The 19,891-nt window shown below is 36.8% G+C and overlaps 1 protein-coding gene across 5 annotated transcripts in view; it reads right to left on the reverse strand.

Moving 5' to 3' along the window:
- LOC134750021 (homeobox protein cut) overlaps nt 1-19,891 on the reverse strand; it is a 209,142-nt gene that overhangs the window by 80,240 nt on the left and 109,011 nt on the right. The gene's annotated exons all lie outside the window — the stretch shown is intronic.

Below are 19,891 nucleotides of genomic sequence, written 5' to 3' on the forward strand. Positions count from 1 at the left end.
AGAGAAGTAAATAAAGTTAACATTAACATTATAAATTTATAATGAATTAACTAGTTTGCCAAATTAAAATATTTGGTTTTTGAAAATCTTTCAAAATGGCAGAGCCTTGGGGATTCGAGAGTTCCACAGCTCACAAAGCCGCTAGTTCAGTATGTTTTTATTTTTTAAAAGTTTTGGTACCCACGGCCATTTATCGTTTACAGATAAAGAGTTCATTCTCGTAAAACTGGCAACGAGGCGACCTCGGATCGATAACGGCTGTCATTGACTCGCGATTAGGGAATGCAATCTCGCACCAAGATTGGCGATTCGAGATCTCGCACGAAAAATCTGAATCGAGATTGGCTGTTTCGAGATCTCGAACGACTTTCGAGATCGAGATTAATCTCGACGAGATCGTTATTTTTTATTTTTGTTTTTATGTTCTGTGTTGTTTTGTGTTTGTTTTACGTGTCAATGGGTAGACTGAAAACTGAAAATCAGCGTCGTAACACTCGTAACACTACTCATGTGCTGCGACACAAATACAAATAGTTTATTTCCAGAAACATTAGAGCATTTACAGTTTATACTGACCCCCACACTAGGCAAAGCCTGTCCCGAGATCCCGATACGATTTACTTAAAGATATAAGGGGCTATAGCAACCATGTAGAACAGAAAAATTAAAAGTAGAATAAGGTAATTCAAATTAGTAAAGCTTAGTAATAAATAATACAACTATAGTGTGTGTGTGTGTGTGTGTGTTGTTGTTTATGTGTGGTATAAAAGCATCATTCATTCACTATAAAAAAAATTACATGAATGCCTTTGGTTCATAAGACTTTTTAAATAAACCGCCGTACAACTCAAAAGGTGATAATTTATTTTGAAAGCATTCGTCACCCCTTTGAAACCTCAGGTCAAATCTTTAGTATCGGATTCATTTCAATGACAAAGAGTGCGAATAATACGAATATGAAAGGGTAAGAAATTAATATTAACGATATCCGGTACAATGGGAAGGAAAAAAAGCGAAAATTTCACGAAAACGCTAAATTTATTCGAACGCCTTTGACGCCTTTGTGGCTGTATTCAATTTAATTGGATATTTTCTTTTTTTTTGACGGGTCATCAGTTATGAGGAAACAATGGCTCCCTTGTTCATACTTTATAAGCATCTTTTGACTATTTTTTTCGTTCATAGAAATCAAAAAACTTTCAACTTTTACGGGGTTTATTTAAACCCAAAACTAGTAATTAGAAAACCTTTAGCTATTAAGTACCTAGTTTTTTTAACAATAGTTAGTCTATTTGGACTAAGTATTAAAAACAACAGCATTAACAGTTTTGAACGATTCACGGTTAGTTTCACTAGACTTATATTGACCGGGATATAGACTGTGATTACCTTTTGTATTGTTTTTGAGCCCGATATTTCGACGCAGTTACATGCATCTTGTTCACGGGAGCTCAAAAACAATACAAAAGGTAATCACGGTCTATATCCCGGTCAATATAAGTCTAATAACAGCAATGTTAGAAAAAAATACGATTTCAAATAATAACCAAAACCATTACGGAAAAAACAGCAAAAAAATCACGTTTGTTGTATGGGAGCCCCATTTAAATATTTATATTATTCTATTTTTAGTATTTGTTGTTATAGTGGCAACAGAAATACATCATCTGTGAAAATTTCAACTGTCTAGCTATCACGGTTCATGAGATACAGCCTGGTGACAGACAGACGGACAGACGGACGGACAGACGGACAGACGGACAGCGGAGTCTTAGTAATAGGGTCCCGTTTTTACCCTTTGGGTACGGAACCCTAAAAACTAATAAAAAGCTGTACAGCAGCCACGCGTGATTCGCCAATAGTAAAAAAAACTCAATAGATTCGATTAAAAGGCAGCTGGTCACTAAATCCATACACCGTTCCAAATGTAGCCATCAATGTCACACAACCTTGAACTCTATAACAATACGATAAGATCCCTTTTCAAATGTTTCAATCATTTTGATTGTAGCAACATTAGTGATGAGGTGTACGAAATTCGATTGAATGATGTTTTATAAAGAACCGGTTACGACCGGTTTTGACCCCCGACACGTGGTCATTTTTGTCATTCACAGTATTAAAATTATCGGTCTTTTTGTCCATAGCCCTTTGTGTTCGATTTATTAGAAATTTCCTGATTTATATCACCATCAATCTGCGTTTATAATTCTGAGCTCTTAGCTATATAATAGATCTCGTAAACATCCATGGCTTTGCTATTTTGAAAAAAATCCGAAAATTGGATCATCAATCACCAGATATTTATCATCGAACCAGCTCGCCAAAGTCAAAGTCAAAGTGTTTATTTGTAAAACATAGGTAAAACTGTTACAGTGGTGTATAAAATTAAGATAATAAGATAATATTTATTAATTTAAAACTTATGCTTATTGGTTTTATACAATGGTAAATATACTTATATTGACCGGGATATAGACCGTGGTTACCTTTAGTATTAAAGGTAATCACGGTCTATATCCCGGTCAATATAAGTAGTGAAACTAACCGTGAATCATTCAAAACTCTAATGGTAAATATACAATTTATACTTAAATAGTATGTACATTCATAGATTCAACTCAAAATAGGTACAGGTCAAGTTAAAAACTTTAATACCGAACGAATTTGTATTTTCGGTCGCTCATGGAAATTTGATAACAATACCAAAACTAAGTAAACATTTACTTGTATCTTAAGTATGCACTTTTTGTAGGTCAATGTCATTCGCTTGCCCTTGTCCCATTCACTTAGGGTCGGCGCAGCATGTCTTTTTCTTCCATACCTTTCTGTCACCCGTCATCTCATCATTCACTTGCGTTAGTTTCATATCATCTTTCACACAGTCCATCCACCTTTTCCTCGGTTTTCCTCTCCTCGTACCTCCCTCCACATTCATTCTTAATACCTTTCTCCTCACATGACTTTCATCCCTCCGCATCACATTTGTAGGTCAATGTATCAGTGGATAAATTGGTCTCACTATGTAAATTTCACGAGAATGGGTTGAGAATTGTAACCTGTAGATAAGAGAACATCCGGACATACGAATGCACTTTTTCTCAAGCCGAAACGGACACCGCTAACGCTCGATCGACTATGAAAAAAGGCTTTATTTATATAAATAAATAATAAAATAAATAAATAAATATAATAGGACATTCTTACACAGATTGACAGTCCCACGGTAAGCCCAAGGAGGCTTGTGTTATGGGTACTCAGACAACGATATATATAATATATAAATATTATATAACTGTATGTCTGTCTGTCTTTCTGTCTGTGTGTTCCCTCTTCACGCTTAAACCGCTGAATCGATTTAGATGAAATTTGGCATAGAGATAGGTTGAGTCCCTGAGAAGGACATAGGATAGTTTTTATCACGAAAATCATCCCTTAAGAAATTAAAAAGCGGGGTGGAATTGAGATAATTAACGAAGTGCCTGCTAATTTGTGTGCATAATATGGTTAAATTTAGATTGCTATGAATTTTTTTCCAGGCGCTATTCTTACTCTAGCTGCGGTTACTAAGTCCACGCAGACGAAGTCGCGGGCAAAAGCTAGTACTTAAATATATAGAAAACACCCATGACTCAGGAACAAATATCTGTGCTCATCACACAAATAAATGCCCTTACCGGGATTCGAACCCAGGACCATCGGCTTCACAGGCAGGATCACTACCCACTAGGCCAGACCGGTCGTCGGTATATCTTCATTATGATTCTATTCGGGTAAGATCAAACTAAAAATTTAGAGAATCTTCTAATTAAGCAATTTGTATTAAAATCAGGCATCAATAAGTTCGCGGAAATGTATCAAAGGATTCCGATATTAATATTCCGAATATCCAAACTACCCCCCTCCCTTAAGGGACGGACCCCCATGAATTGTTAATGAGTAAATTAACAACACCTATTGTTTCGCGTTTTTTAATATTAATATTTCTCCATTGTGAAGAAAAATTGTATTCAGAAGGGAAGTTGAAATTGATTGATTTTTGCATTAATTTTAATAAGAACAATAGTCCCTGCTCCGGACACTTGGTAATTGCATTTGGAAATGAAGTTGCAGAAGTTCTTGATGAACTAAATCTTATTAAAGTTAGCGGGGCTTTTTTGTACCGTGAATACGGGAATATTGTTTTTTTTTTTAATACAACATCGGTGGCAAACTAACGTAAGGGCCTGCACGATGGGAACTGAGCTATAACTGCGAAAATCGAAGTTCGCAAATTGCGGGCATCTTTCTCTGTCACTCTAATTACGCCTTCATTGGAGTAGCAGAGAAAAATCCCCGCAATTTGCGAATTTAGATTTTCGGACGTTGCAGTGAAGTGAAACGTACGTAAAATACTGCTATTGTGTTATCATTATAAGAAAATAAAGTTGTGTTTTGTTCATTATGAACACTTCGCTTAGTTCAGGGGTCGGCAAAAATTTGAGAAGAACCAAACGCAGTAGATAGTTATTTGTGCAACAAGAGAGGAAAGTTGGTTTTTCTTGCGAGTGTTTATTTTGAGTCCCGAGAAAGCGAAAGATTCTAAGGTAGAATCTTGAGCGTAGCGAGGGACTCAAAAACACGAGATGTAAAATAACTTTGCTCTCGTGTTGCACACATAATTTTTCACCTCAGTAGTGAGAACATATTAAAGGTTAAAATGTATTTCGAATTACACAGAATAAACAGAAAAAAAAGTATTATAATATGTACGACACGATAAGATACGATACGATACGATACGAGACGAGAGGAGACAGGGAGTGACGAAAGTAGGCTTGTTCGAGCTGCTGAGGTGAAAAAGTAGTTTTCGGGACCTCAAAGAGCCGCAAACGTTGTTTTCCTTGGACTGGGAACTCCAAGTGTTAATATTAACACACTCCACATATGTGGAGTGATTTGAAGAGCCGCAATTGTACCTCCAAAATTGTTTGCCGACCCCTGACTTAGTTTACTTTAAAGCCGTTGACCATTAAATAGTTTTACTTTGTGAGTGTCTCTTTATATTTTGTCCGTGGTTGGCAATCCTTAACTGTGCGTTTCTCCTGAATCTTCCTGCCTCACACAGCTAAGCTGTGCAATGAACTGTCGGCTTCGGTATTTCCGGTCCGATATGCTCTTCAAACCTTTCAAGAAAAGACCGTACTCCCATCTTAAAGGCCGGCAATGCTCTTGCAACCCCTATGGCGTTGCAGATGTCCATCGACGACGGTGCTTAGGTGATTTGTCTGCTCGTTTGCCTCATGTATCATTTAAAAAAAAACTGGCCAAGTGCGAGTCGGACTCGCGCACCGAGGGTTCCGTACTTTTTAGTATTTGTTGTTATAGCGGCAACAGAGATACATCATCTGTGAAAATTTCAACTGTCTAGCTATCGTGGTTCATGAGATACAGCCTGGTGACAGATAGACGGACAGACGGCCAGACGGACAGCGGAGTAATAGGATCCCGTTTTTACCCGTTAGATACGGAACCCTAAAAAGACGAGTAGATTATTCTGAACACCACGCCCGTTTAGCTTACTGCTACTAGACTTACACCGGAAGTTTTGTCATCTCCATACTAAGAAATAATAAATATTAGATCAGCTAATGACTCACAAAGGTTCTTTGAGAAAAATAGATAAAGCGTAACTAGAACATTATCATACAACGGAATATCATTATTCGATATTTCGTCAATTACTGAGAATAATCGAACAATACGCTCACTAATAACACAGGGACATTATTTTGATAATGTCACAAATCATCCAAGCCGAAGTTTGTAATGAATTGACATATTCAGAACACGTGTGTGCCGCCACAGTGCAAATTGAACTTTAAACTAATCATGATTAAATTGAAAATCGATCGGCTGAAGCTAAAGCTAATAGCAGCATATGGTGGGATTTTAGCGTACATGCAAATTTGAACGCAATCATTAAAAGTTTAAAGTGCAAAATAAATTGTCTTAATACTAAGTTTAGATTGAGATGCTATTGGAAATTGAATCTTGTGAGAATGGGTTTAGAATTGGTTTTAGATTGTATGACAGTGTCGGTTAGATGTTAGTGTCGAATTCCAATAAGTAGTAATATGCAAACTGTTGATACTTATTAATATTAATAGTGGATAACGATTTTCGGTTCAGCCTTGCTTCCTTAATACAATATTGAACATAAGTTACACGTGTTATCGTACGTAATTTGCGTGTTTCTTTCTTAAGAATTCCCGGCAAGCTCAGCCAAATTTTACCTTCCCATACAAACGGAGTTTCGTTCTCATTTTAAAACTACGTGTTGGATTGTAATGACACTTTGCACATACTATGACATGAGGTATATCTAGGTCTGTAATTTTATATAGCTGTAGTATATAAAACAAATGCAATAAAGCAAAAACAAGGAAAAACTTAAATTCGCTGTATTTTTTTATTATTGTATCTGAAGCTACGTAAACTAATTACAGACCTAGATATACCTTATCCTATTGTAAGGACAAAGTTTCATAGCAATATAGCTAGTCGTTTTAAAATGAGAGCGTAACTACGTTTGTATGGAGAACCGAGCTTGCCAAACAATTAGAGTGAAATCTGTCCCGTCATTAGATAATCTTGCCTTTTCCAGGCATTTGAATATTATTGGAGGTTGATTCTAATATAGCAATTTGTTTTGGTTTTGATAGGTACGACGTTAACGATCGTCTTGATGATTGACGCGCATCGGATCTCACGCACGACTTTCACTCCATTTTGCATCTCAATAAGCTGAGCCCGGGATTTTCGCGGTAAAACAAAAGACTGTCGCAATCTTGCTAGAGTTAGAAACATTTGTTTCTCGATGTCGATAGTTATGTACTTAATAGAGAAAAAAGACGGTCAACCAAAAAAAAAGTGAGGTTTGTATAAAATTATAAACAAACAGATACAATTAGTATATAGGTACATAATTTAATAGTATACATAAATGGATTTAAAGTAATAAACGAAACCGTTTACTCCCAGAGATGTTTGGGAAATTAATGATAATGATTATCTACTCCTATCACTGTCACAATCCAAATATAATGTCATGTGCTGTTGTGTGTGCTGATGTAGATTTTGAAGAAGAAACTGCACCTGTTTCTATATAATTTTATAAAAACTTTACGTAAATTTATTTATTAAATATTTTTTTAACCATTTTTTTAGGGTTCCGTACCCAAAGGGTAAAAACGGGACCCTATTACTAAGACTCCGCTGTCCGTCTGTCCGTCTGTCTGTCTGTCTGTCACCAGGCTGTATCTCATGAACCGTGATAGCTAGACAGTTGAAATTTTCACAGATGATGTATTTATGTTGCCGCTATAACAACAAATACTAAAAACAGAATAATATAAATATTTAAATGGGGCTCCCATACAACAAACGTGATTTTTTTGCTGTTTTTTTCCGTAATGGTACGGAACCCTTCGTGCGCGAGTCCGACTCGCACTTGGCCGGTTTTTTTTCATCCATTACCCAACTATCGGTATCGATAAAAAAAAAATTCTAACTCTAGCAAGATTGCGACAGTCTTTTGTTTTGCCGCGAAAATTCCGGGCTCTGTCAATCGGCATGATCTTCGAGGTTTTATCATAATAATATCGAAATCGTAACAATCTGAATCGGCATCCTGAACTAATGAGCTACATATTCGGCAAAAACAAATGACATTTGAAATACAACTGTCAACAAAATTTAAAGTGTCAATGTAAAATCAATTTGTTGAAATACAATCTCATGAGAAGGCAAAGACCGAAAATTTAAAACAGATGTCTTGAGAAAGAGACAAAGAAATCTGTTTCTTTCGACTGAAAACTACAAATAAACTAAACTAATCGCAATGTGTCATTTTTCATGAATTTCTGAGTCAATGAGTGGGTAAAGATGAGTAAAGTTTACTTAAGATGATGTCATATTAAATACTTCGACTTGGCAAGTGGTTATCAGTGAAAAAATAGGCTACTGTAACATATTTTACTGTTATATTTAACTTTGAAGTAAATTTAACATTTATTTATCGTCGCGTGCGTAACAGTTCCAAGTTCCAACAGCCTCTTGCACCTAGTTTTAGTCACCTGCTTGCGCCTTCTGGTAACACTGGGAGTACATATGGGATCCAGAGGATTTTTAATGTTCCGTACCCAAAGGGTAAAAACGGGACCCTATTACTAAGACTCCGCTGTCCGTCTGTCTGTCTGTCACCGGGCTGTATCTCATGAACCGTGATAGCTAGACAGTTGAAATTTTCACAGATGATGTATTTCTGTTGCCGCTATAACAACAAATACTAAAACGTACGGAACCCTCGGTGTGCGAGTCCGACTCGCACTTGGCCGGTTTTTTTTTACGAGCCTATTGTGTCCCACTGCTGGGCAAGGGCCACCCCCCTCTTCTTCCACTCCTCCCAGTTTTGAGCTACCAGAGGCTTAGTTTATAATTTATTATAGCCAATTTAGTATAGGTTTAACTAACATATACACGATACACGAATTATGACACTTCGCTCGATACAATTAATTCTCAAAGTAAACTCTAACTCGGACTTTTAATCCTACTTTACTCAGTTATTTATTATGTGATACTATAAACAAAAAAAGAAGAAAAAACAATCTTAACTTAAATAATAATTTCATAGCTTTCGAATTTCGATATTGTAGGATAACGTTTTTAAAATAAATAAAAATCGACAAAATTCGATCAAAATTGACACTTGGCGCGCATGATCTTTCCCGTTCTTTCTTGCGAAATGTGACAGAGACAGCGGCAAACCGATGGAACGGCCTTAAGGGAGTTTACACTAACACTATGAACCTGGTCTGAAAATAAAATATTTATTGATTGATAATAGTTTTGATGTATACTAAAAATTGGGGTTTAGAAAGGCCCACCTTTTTTAAATAGCATTTATGTGTTATATTTGACTTTGAAATACAGACATTTTATTCATTTCAGTATATCAAAATAGTTTTCATCTGTAATATTGTCTTCGGTTACCGCGATATGCGATAGTTATCTTATCTTATAATTTCGGGGGCCCTTACGGATACACTTCGACCCATAGGGATCTTTTGTGCAGTTACCGTTATCCGTCCGCTACTAAGAGCTTTCCCCACCATCTCCATATGCCGGATGATGGACCTTATGGGTAGCTTTTTGAATTCCTTTGGTACCAGGTAGCCTGTTCCAAAGTCCTTCATTCTTTGTCTGGCGAGGGCGTGACATTCACACATAAGGTGTTCTATTGTCTCTTCCTCTTCGCCACACATACGACAATCGGTGTTGTCAGCGTGCCCCATCTTCGCCAGGATTGTGATAGTTACTCGTGAAATAAAACTATGAAAGCGGATTATATCGCCCACCCACCCAACGGGTGACGTATTGTAGTCACCCGTTGACCACGAACGCTGTAAAGGGTTCGAAACGTCGGAATGTATTAAAAATTTAATATAAACGATATAATCCGTTTTCATACATCGTTTTATTTTATGTGTTTTCATCTGTATTAAATATTGGGGTGTAAAAAACCCCAATCTTTTTTTAATTGCAAAAAATATGAAAGGCAACTTACAGTCCAAAATTCCAAATCTCATTACGACCTATCTCCTAATTTAGGTATGGTGCTTAATCCATCAAATCGCAAAACAACCGGCGTTTGTTACAAAAGAAACAAAAGCTCGAAAATAAGCAAATCCTTTGAAGATAAATAATTTACTGCTTCTAAAAAGAATTGTTGATAAACATCGAACATTAAATATGTAACTGTTGTCTATCGTAAAATGCCAGACGTACGTAAATATCACTTCGCGGGAATTATGAGTTTTATTAGTTTCTCGCGAACGAAATTTCCGAGGATCATTTATTTGGCTTTGATGAAGTTTTTCTTGAGTAACGGATCGGGTGAATTGATTTAGAGCAGGTGATTGTATCGCAATGTATAGTGATGTGTAACAGTTTTGAATGATTCACGCATATTTTCGAGCTCCCGAATCTCCCGGTATTTCGGAGTCTCATTTTGGGTCACTGGTCACAGGCAACGGAGTAAGTACTGTCCGCGCGCGAATTCCGTGCACGGCTGAGGAATGTTAGGAATGTTGGGCGCCATGACAGAGTAGTGGCATTTTGTACGTACGGACGCGGCGCTCACCCCCCCCCCCCCCACTTCCTCGACCTCCGAATGCACGGAATTGGCGCGCGGACAGTATAGTACATCTTACAACTAGTGTGAAAAGACATTTCACACGTGTTGTAAACGACGTTTTTTAATACAATTGCGAAAAAATAATAAATTAATATATCATTAGTAGAATCATACCACCAAACCAAACCAAAACCAAAAGTACCTATACAGCTAAGATACGCGAGCTGCCGCAGCCCGCGATACCTTCATACTCGTGCGCGCCCCGGCCGCGGCCGCCGCGGGCCCGGCGCGGGTTGGTCAACGACACCTCCTCATAACTCATGAGGCCCTGGTACTTACCTGCTCCGCGCTAAATTCAATTTTAACTGCGTTTCGAAAGTATAGTTTGGAACTAAAAAGTAAAAAGCACTAGTTCGAGAAATTGAGCTTCTCACACGCTACGCAGCCACAAAAAGTACCACTTTTTGAGCAACTGTATTAAAAAGTATATATTAAACACTATTAAGGAATAAAATTAAGTATTTGTTTGTGTTCGCTCCATTATTATTATTTACCCCAAGGGAAAAAAAATCGGGAATATATCGTTCATATGTTTTTCATCTCATACAATGTAAGGGACTTTAGTTTTAGAGGATACCCCGAAAATGTTTGTACAATGGGCTGTGCTCTGAAGAACTGTTTGACATGATGCCAACGGCCGCTTTCTATCACCGCACCGCTCGCCATCGGCAGGGTGTTCATCCTCACTCCCTAGCACCTAAATGGTCGCGTACTGTGCGGTTTAAGAGGAATTTCCTCCCGCGTACGCTTCGGCTGTGGAATGAGCTCCCTGCCGAGGTTTTCCCGAGGGGCTACAGTATGGGGTTCTTCAAAAAAGGAGTGTACAGGTTTTTAAAGGGTCGGCAACGCGCGTGTAATATCTCTGGTGTTGCAGGCGTCCATAGGCTACGGTAACTGCTTACCATCAGGCGGGGCGTATGCTTGATTGCCACCGACGTGGTATAAAAAAAAATACTGTGGGACCACTAAGATAGTTATGTAATTATATATTCTTTCTTTTAATTTTAATAAATGTCATGAAATAAAACTATGAAAACGGATTATATCGCGTATATTGAATTTATAATACATCCCGACATTTCGAACCCTTTACAGCGTTCGTGGTCAACGGGTGACTGAGGAAAAACTACAAAGTGCAAAAATACCCACATACTAAAAACAATTAAGACAATAAAAAAAAAATCGTTATTTCAAGCTGCAAGGCTCATAATCAGTTTTTACACATGTCATAAAAATAATAAAAACAAATATAAAATTAAAATAAATGTTAATGTGTTGTGTGTATGTGTGTTGTGTGTTAATTAATAAATGTTTTTTTTTTTAAGTATGTTATATTATCCTTTCTATAGGCAAAGATAGATATAACTCCGTAAAAGATGGATACAGTCTAAGGAAAAAACGTGCCTCGAAAATCAAGAAAATTTGATTCTCGTTCAGAGGGCGCTACTAGCTTTGGCTTACTGTCGTATAGATGGCGTTGACGGTTACGTTTGTTATTTAACAATTTTAACGCATATCAGTGAAAGAACATGGGTCAAAATCATAAAAATAATTAATGCAAATAAAAAAAATCATTTATCCATATTTAAATATATTTTATCGTATATTTATAAATATTTATTTTTAGTTTTAAAGCGTGTCGACAGATTGCAGTGAATTTACTGGGGTTAGAAAATTTACTATGACAGTATGGCTCTAGTATAAGTTATTCTATGCTATAGGATTCTTCCCTAAAATATCCCCTATCCCACCACTCGCAACAGGTGCCCGGTGGCCTTTTTTGTTTACATTTCGACTCCGCGTCGACGCGAGGCGCGCGTTTGATTCATACACGTCTTATAACTGATTTACAATAAAAACAAGACTAAACGATTCATGTGCGTTATGATTAATATCGTCTTTTGATGTCGGGGCTATGAATCTATCACGTCGGCTTCTGAATATCGACGGGCTTGACGTAAATAAGCGGACGTTGTAGTTAATTATGTTGTTGAAGTTTGGAGATCTACCGTTAGATGGCGTTTATGTTAATTCGGACTGAATCGCGCATTAGGAATTACTCAGCTCTAAAAATTGTAACTATAGAACTGGGGTCATCAATTAGTTTCTTCAGGAGGCCGGTTCATAAAATAAAATAACCATCGCGGTCCGTTTCTCCTTGAGTTTATTAAATAAGCATAAAAAATTGATTTTCAATGTATAGAATGATTGTATGAATGATGATGATGATGATGGATTTGTAATGTATGTATGTATGTGTGTATGTGTATGTATGTTCTATTTTTTTTTTTTTTTTTGGTAGCTTTCGAGGTTTTCGATCTAGTTCTTATCACTCGCTATATTACTACTACAGAAGAAATGCCTGTCTATAGTATCACAATTAGGTATCTACACACTATCATATTAAAATACATAATATCGTAAATATATTAATAACGGCTCACTCACGTATTTTAAGTCGAAAAACGCTCGACATGTTTCACTCCATACCGAGGAGTGGCATCAGGAGCTTGCATTGACGGGGACGGACGGACGGGTCGGACGGAGCGTTTTTCGACTTAAAATACGTGAGTGACCCGTTATTAATATATTTAATATGTCTATGTCTCACGGAAGTTTTGTTATTAAAATATCGTAAATATAATGCTTTTAAGGAAAAATATATAACTATTAAGTAGAGAACCAAAAGAAAATAGACAATTCTAATGTAGGAACCTTAATCCTTCATATTTCATCCAAAGCTATCAAAGTAGGTACTTAACATTTTGAAGAGCCCATACTATTTCTAAATTGAACATTCACAGGAAACGATCGGAACGTCAATGACACCGTTGTCTCTTCACCAAATTACACTTTTTGTGTCCGAAATTAGAATAATCAGCATCGAGTACAAAGAAGCTGAGGCCTACCGCGACCAAGTACGACGTCTTGCATCTCTGTCCCACTTGTAAATTCGTACGTAAGTGTGACAGGGAGGCAACAGATCGAACGTGGTTCGCGGTAGGCCCTCAGATCTCTTTCATCATCGACATGATGATGTTTACGTCGATCTTCTCAGAACGCAGCCGATACTCGGAAATAAATATGTGCGTTTGACATTTGCTTTCATGTTCGCGTGTGGGGTGTAATTATGGATCCATAAGACGAATTTGGTTCTTTTTCGTCTACGATTTCGGTGCTTTTTCATCTGTGTGTTTTTTTATTAAATTATCGTGCGTGCTATTCTGACAAGATGATAGGTTACGTTTGTTGCGTGATTGCGTCTTGTCTACGATTGGGCTTTCTCTTTGATTTACTTGAGATGTGATGAGATTATTCGCTTTGAGATATTTGGCAGAAATCGTAACTATTGAGACAAATTTTCTGGACAAGTTTTTTCTTTAAGGTTTTTATTATTGTAATAACACGAGTCAGATGCTACAGCATATTTTTAAACTAAAAAACTTTTAAAATAAGTGAACTAGATATTATTACGATGAATCTTCGAAATAATCAATTTCTTTATCCTTTCCTGAACTTCTTCTTTCTCCGTGCTTCTTCCCATTTATTTGGGGTCGGCCCTCTGAATACGTTATCCTTTCCTGATGATAATGATAATTATCATTAACATCATTACGCTACTTGATATTGATAAGTATAAAACGGTACGCCATTTCTCAAATGCATCCAAATGTATCAGTGTCGAAGCGGCGCGTTCGAAACTAATAAGATGCTCCGACCGAAATAACAAAATTAAAATAAATCGAACGACAGACAGACGTCATAAACTAATTTCGAGTGTTTTCGTTTTGGGTACAAAAATAGCGTCATCACTCTTTCATGTTCAACGAAGTGACATTAAAGAAGAATTACTGTTCGAGTTTAGTGCAGCCCTATAGATGAAAGTAATGTTTATTGCTAAAAATAAAGGTGTTTATGATTTACACTGCTCTATTATTGCTTAGATATTAAATCTGCTGTCGAACATAAGTTCCAACAATGAAAAATAACGACTATAACAAGAAGCTACCATCTTTTGTACAGTTTCAAACAGAATGGATTTCATTGATGGAATAAAGAACTTCATCTTCGTGTGTTGACTATAAGCGCAGTCAATGTCGAATATGGAATACAACTTGTCAGTTGATAAATGTGAAATAATATAAAATAAATAAATATTATAGGATATCTTTATACAAATTGACTAAGCTCCACAGTAAGCTCAAGAAGGCTATTGAAATTTGATGTTTCTAGCATATTGAAACTTGAGCTCATATAAGTTTGTATTTTTTCCTTCTCAACGCGATCATTATTTCTCCCCGATGACACTCTTCGGACATAGGGGATAGGTATAGAAATCTTATTTCTATATGTAAAAGCTCCCCCTTGGTACATTTTTGGGCTATAAGTAAATTATCTAAAAGAAAAGTTAAAATCTAATCAGCACCGCAATGTCCGCAATCATCCCGCGATTCAAAGGCCTAATCAAAAAAAGTTCCGAATACGAATCGTTTATCGAATATCATCAAAAAGAAATAACAGAAGTTACCCCTTTCCGACTTAATTAAAATCTAGTAAGATACAGAAAAAACAGCGGGAAAAAGTCCCCTCAATAACTTAAATAACTCGAGTCCACAGAGAAATGGAGTTATAAATACAATTTCGCTTCGCCTTTTCACTTTTGCGTTTTTCCGGCTTCATTTTTTTGATTTTTAATCGATAGCCGATTCTGGAATTGACGAAGTACTTGAAACGTTGGAAAGAAAGTTCACTTTTGCCCCTTTGTGTTTTATTTTTTGAGAAAGGCCGAGGTCTTTTATGGGGTTTACGTGTGGGCGATTGGCTTTTTTTAAATTGAAAACAATAATGCACGTGGCATTTAAAACGTGACTGATCTCAATCGCCTTTACATTGTAAAATTGTTACAAATCTCGTAAACAGCAACACTTAAAACTGTCCGTCGGTCAACCTTGTTACAAAGGGCTTAAGGTCTACCGATGGTCAGTTAACATTGTGGGCGATATGGTACAGTCGCCGTCAGATATATCGGAGCGGCCGAGGTGCTCAAAAACATCCGAACACGCACTCTAACGCCATGACAATAGAGGCGTGTCCAGATATTTGTGAGCGCCTTGGCCGCTCCGATATATCTGATGGCGACTGTACTAGATCAAAAACATTACAGAACAGGGTCATTTTTTTGGACTTTTAAAATTCAACGAATCAGAGGTAAATCGTTGTCGACGAGGGTCTCAAGTACTGAAGAAATTATTTTGTTAGGGTGCAGGACAATAATTAGCTTGGGATTCTCTTAACTTTGCGATGTCTAATAGAAAGACGCGAATGAGTTAAGCGTGGGGGTTCTGGACCCATCCTAGACCTTAGGCTGGGGCTAGGATTTGACCCCCCCCCCTCCCTTACTATAAAGTTTGATCTGCCCTTGATAAAATGTGTATGACACTACTAGATCACATATCAACTTGAATTTGCAGCGCTCTTCATAACTACCAACAGCAAAATAAAATTGAAGGCATGTTTACAAAAACAACATAACTACACTAGACATGAATTTACAGGAGACGAAAAAAACTAAATGTCTTCTTATATATTAGTTATTTGACATAAACATTGTATAGGTGGTTTTAGTAAGTGGCCAATAGTTCCGAAATATACGATTACACATTTCAAAGACCAGTATTTTTGGAAAAAAATTGAAAAATAAGTTCGTCACTTATGCTGTTTTTGTAAAATTTTGTTATGTTCTTTTTGTAAGAAAATAAAACAAGTTTCTACAGAAATTATGTTTTGTATTCTATCAGAGAGGTACAGATTTATCTTACTTAACTAGTGGATTTATTTTAATCCTCACATTTTGGACAATTGGGGTCATTTTTGGACACTATCTTTTGCTTTGTAGATCCTGCTTAGATGAATGCTATGATACCAAAACTCAAATCCGCAAAAAATGTTAGTTATGTTGTTTTTTTAAACATGCCTTCAATTTTCCGTTTCAGCCCGTTTCGCTGTCTGTTAGTCACTTATTAGTATTAATAAAACCTGAAACCCTTCCAAATTATCACCGATGCTTTCATATATTGAATAGGCCTCTTCTTCAATTTCGGGTTTTCAATGCCTAATGACTGTCTGAATGAGTAACTCTTTTTGACTAGACCTCACAAGTGGCTCTCCAAATGGACTGGTCTTCTTTGTGCATAGTTTGTTTGCTGCAGTTTTTTTGTCTGCATTCGGATTGCATAGCTTTGAGTATGAAAAGGTTTTTGGCTAAACATTGAATGGGTAATGTAGAAGTGATGAAGCGGAGTTTTGGGTTAAAAGCTACAAAAAAGCTGTACTCAGGATTCTTTTGGGTGCTAGTACTAGTGTAAGACAAAGATAGTATTATTATCTCTGTCTATGTTTGAAATTAGACAGTCCCTTGACAGACTATAGTTATAAACAACGTATCATAATTAGTAATAGCAGTTACTAAACCGGGTAGATAAGACAATGGCTGAAAAAAACCGGCCAAGTGCGAGTCGTACGCGCGCACCGAGGGTTCCGTACTTTTTAGTATTTGTTGTTATAGCGGCAACAGAAATACATAATCTGTGAAAATTTCAACTGTCTAGCTATCACGGTTCATGAGATACAGCCTGGTGACAGACAGACAGACGGACAGCGGAGTCTTAGTAATAGGGTCCCGTTTTTACCCTTTGGGTATGGAACCCTAAAAATGATTTTAAATTATAAAATTCACCACAATACGTGGCGTTTTCAAATAACATAATAGGCACTACTCAAACTCGTATCTTATTTTGTCAATCAAAAGAAAAATGTGGCAAATATGTATGGGATGAATACAGTTACTGCCTTTTAACTTTGAGTACCATTTTACAAAGTAGTGCATATACACTTTCTAACAGAAAAGGGTTGCCAGAAAACAAGTACTTACTAGCAAATACAAAAACACACACGACAAATAGACAACCAACATGAATTGTTTCTAAACTTATAGTGTATCCTTTTAACTGTCAAATGACCAATGATCGAAAAGATTTATCTCCACTTCGATTTGTGCACCGTAAGCTTCATAAATATTACTTACTTACGGAATATGTGGGCATCGGCCATATAATTCAGCCATCTCAATCTTGAAAGGGTTTAAGCACCATTTTATTTAAAGTTAAACTACATTTTTTGCTCAAATTTGGGATTTTTTATATTATTTCTATTCAAAATCACGAGCTTTCGATCCTGATAAGAAAAAACATCGTCCCAAGTTTTTTTCCATGGCCATTTTTCATGAATTTTGTATGACGGTAAAGGAATGGAAGGAACGAAAAAAGTATGGAAAATTTAGGACACTTTTATCTCCTATTATTATCGAAAGAGCTTGTGATTCTGATCAGAAATAACATGAAAAATCCCGATTCTAAAAAAAAAGTAACAACTTTGAATAAAACGGCCGTTTTTGAAGACCGTGAGACATAATACCTTTTTAAAAGTGTTTGAGTCGACCAGTGTTGCCACTTGCTCTAATTGTCTGCGTCGATAATATTGATTGATTGATTGATCGATCGTAATGATACTGGTGGCAAGATGAATGGGTTTGATACAGTTCGTAACGTGTTGGTAATAATCGTTAATTAAAAAGACATATTTTTCAGTGTTAATGACATTCTTCGTAATGTTTTTTTGTTAACAATATTTCGAGACATTTTTATAGAAATGTGTGTAATCCTTGTTATAGCTATCACGGTTGATGAGATACAGCCTGGTGACAGACGGACAGACGGACAGCGGGGTCTTAGTAATAGGGTCCCGTTTTTACCCTTTGGGTACGGAACCCTAAAAAGAACATTAAAGTTTATGTCCCGTATTTTGGACGTTGCCGATGTAAATATACGGATCATTTGGATCAGTTTCCTGCCTCGTGGTAAAGTAAAGAGTAGTGACGTCACTACCGATACGTACGATATTTATCCAGTGCAAGGATTATCGTCCGTTGGCGATCAATCATTCCATTGAACGTATCCTGTTTCCCCGCGCTAGGGGCGCCACCATCGATACTTTAATTCGTTCATTCATTTGCGTGATTTTAAATGTAGTCTTGCTAGACTCATGCATGAATTTAACTGTTTTTTTTTTGCAAGAGTAGTAGTTTTTTTTTACTCTAGCGAACCAATTTTTTCAGTAAAAAAAAGGCAAATTTAAAAAATGTAGTAGGGTAAGATAATTTATTGGTCAACAGAATAATTAATAAATATATTTTCCAGGGCAGACTTTAAACAAAACCTAAAAAGGTTAAAGTTGGCTCTGTAGAAAAAAATCACGGTGACATGTCTAATTTTCATTTATTTTTAATTGTATATCGTTACCTTGTAGAAAATAACACTAATCACTAATAGCCGAGAGATATCAGCAGTGGCGTAACTAGGGGGGGGGGGGCAGAGGGGGCAAATGCCCCGGGCGCCATCTAAGGGGGGGCGCCAAAATGGGCAAAAGACAGCAGCAGACAAACTTTTGTCAGTCGTCAGGGGGCGCAAATTTGGTGACTGCCCCGGGCGCCATATCCTCTAGCTACGCCCCAGGATATGACGAGAAAAATTGTAAACAGAAGTATATCTTCAGAGAAATTTAGATAAAACGTAAAAATCCGTGCGATGGGCATATCTTCACATGTTTCGCGCGGCGCGTCAAATCTTTTTTCTTCTAATATCCTGGCTTCTTCTCATGACTCCTCTACACGATGGCTTAACGTAGGCGTCCTTTAGATTGCTAAAGGACGCATTTATGCGTTAGAGGGAGCAAGTGATATTGCTAGGTATCCCATTCCACCGCATAGCAGCCTTAGATTGGCCTACGTGTAGAAGCTAGAAGAGCTATCATAGAAAATCTCACTTGCTTGAAGCGTATTTTCTATCTAAAATGGGGCATTTTCTATGAAAATTGTCGATGGCGCTTACGTCGCACAGCGTCGCGCTGCATTGTATTTATATCGTAGCATCGTTAATAATGGTGTAAGCGCCATCGATAATAAGGTCCCTTTTTATAGAAAATACCACAAATATCTTCTGCGCGCGTCCCTAGATCTAGCCAACTGTCAAATTCAATTCACGTTGCGCAGGGGCATGTAATTGATTTATTGATCGTACGTTACATTCGATACCACTTAGCAATGCTGCATCCTTTTACCAGTTAACACACTGACCTTACACTAAATCTTTCTAATGGGATATGGTTATATGACGGATTGGGTTTAAATTGATGGAATGGAGTAAATAATAACAATAGTGGCAAAAGGAAAGTAAATAATGTAAGTACGTATTGTGCCTTCAATACGGCCACGTTTGAAAATTCATGATTATTTGAGATTCGATCTTATTTTTTAAAAATAAAGAAAAGTGTCCTTTTTGGCCTTTTATGGCAATAGGAACCGTATTCCAACATAAAGTATACGAAAGTGGCCGGCACGTAATAGCGCCAATAGTTCGATTTTGAGCAAAGTAAAATACATATTACAAAGTGAAGTTTCCGAACAAGAACAATGAAAAAGTGTTTTTGACAGATTTTTTTGTAAAAAGACAGTTTTTGTGATAGAGATTGTCTGAGAAATATCTACAAATTTCTATAGTTTCCATTTTGATAAATAGTATTTCACTTTTACTTCGG

Source organism: Cydia strobilella, chromosome 19 (assembly GCF_947568885.1).
Source record: "Cydia strobilella chromosome 19, ilCydStro3.1, whole genome shotgun sequence".
In the NCBI taxonomy this organism is placed as follows: domain Eukaryota; kingdom Metazoa; phylum Arthropoda; class Insecta; order Lepidoptera; family Tortricidae; genus Cydia; species Cydia strobilella.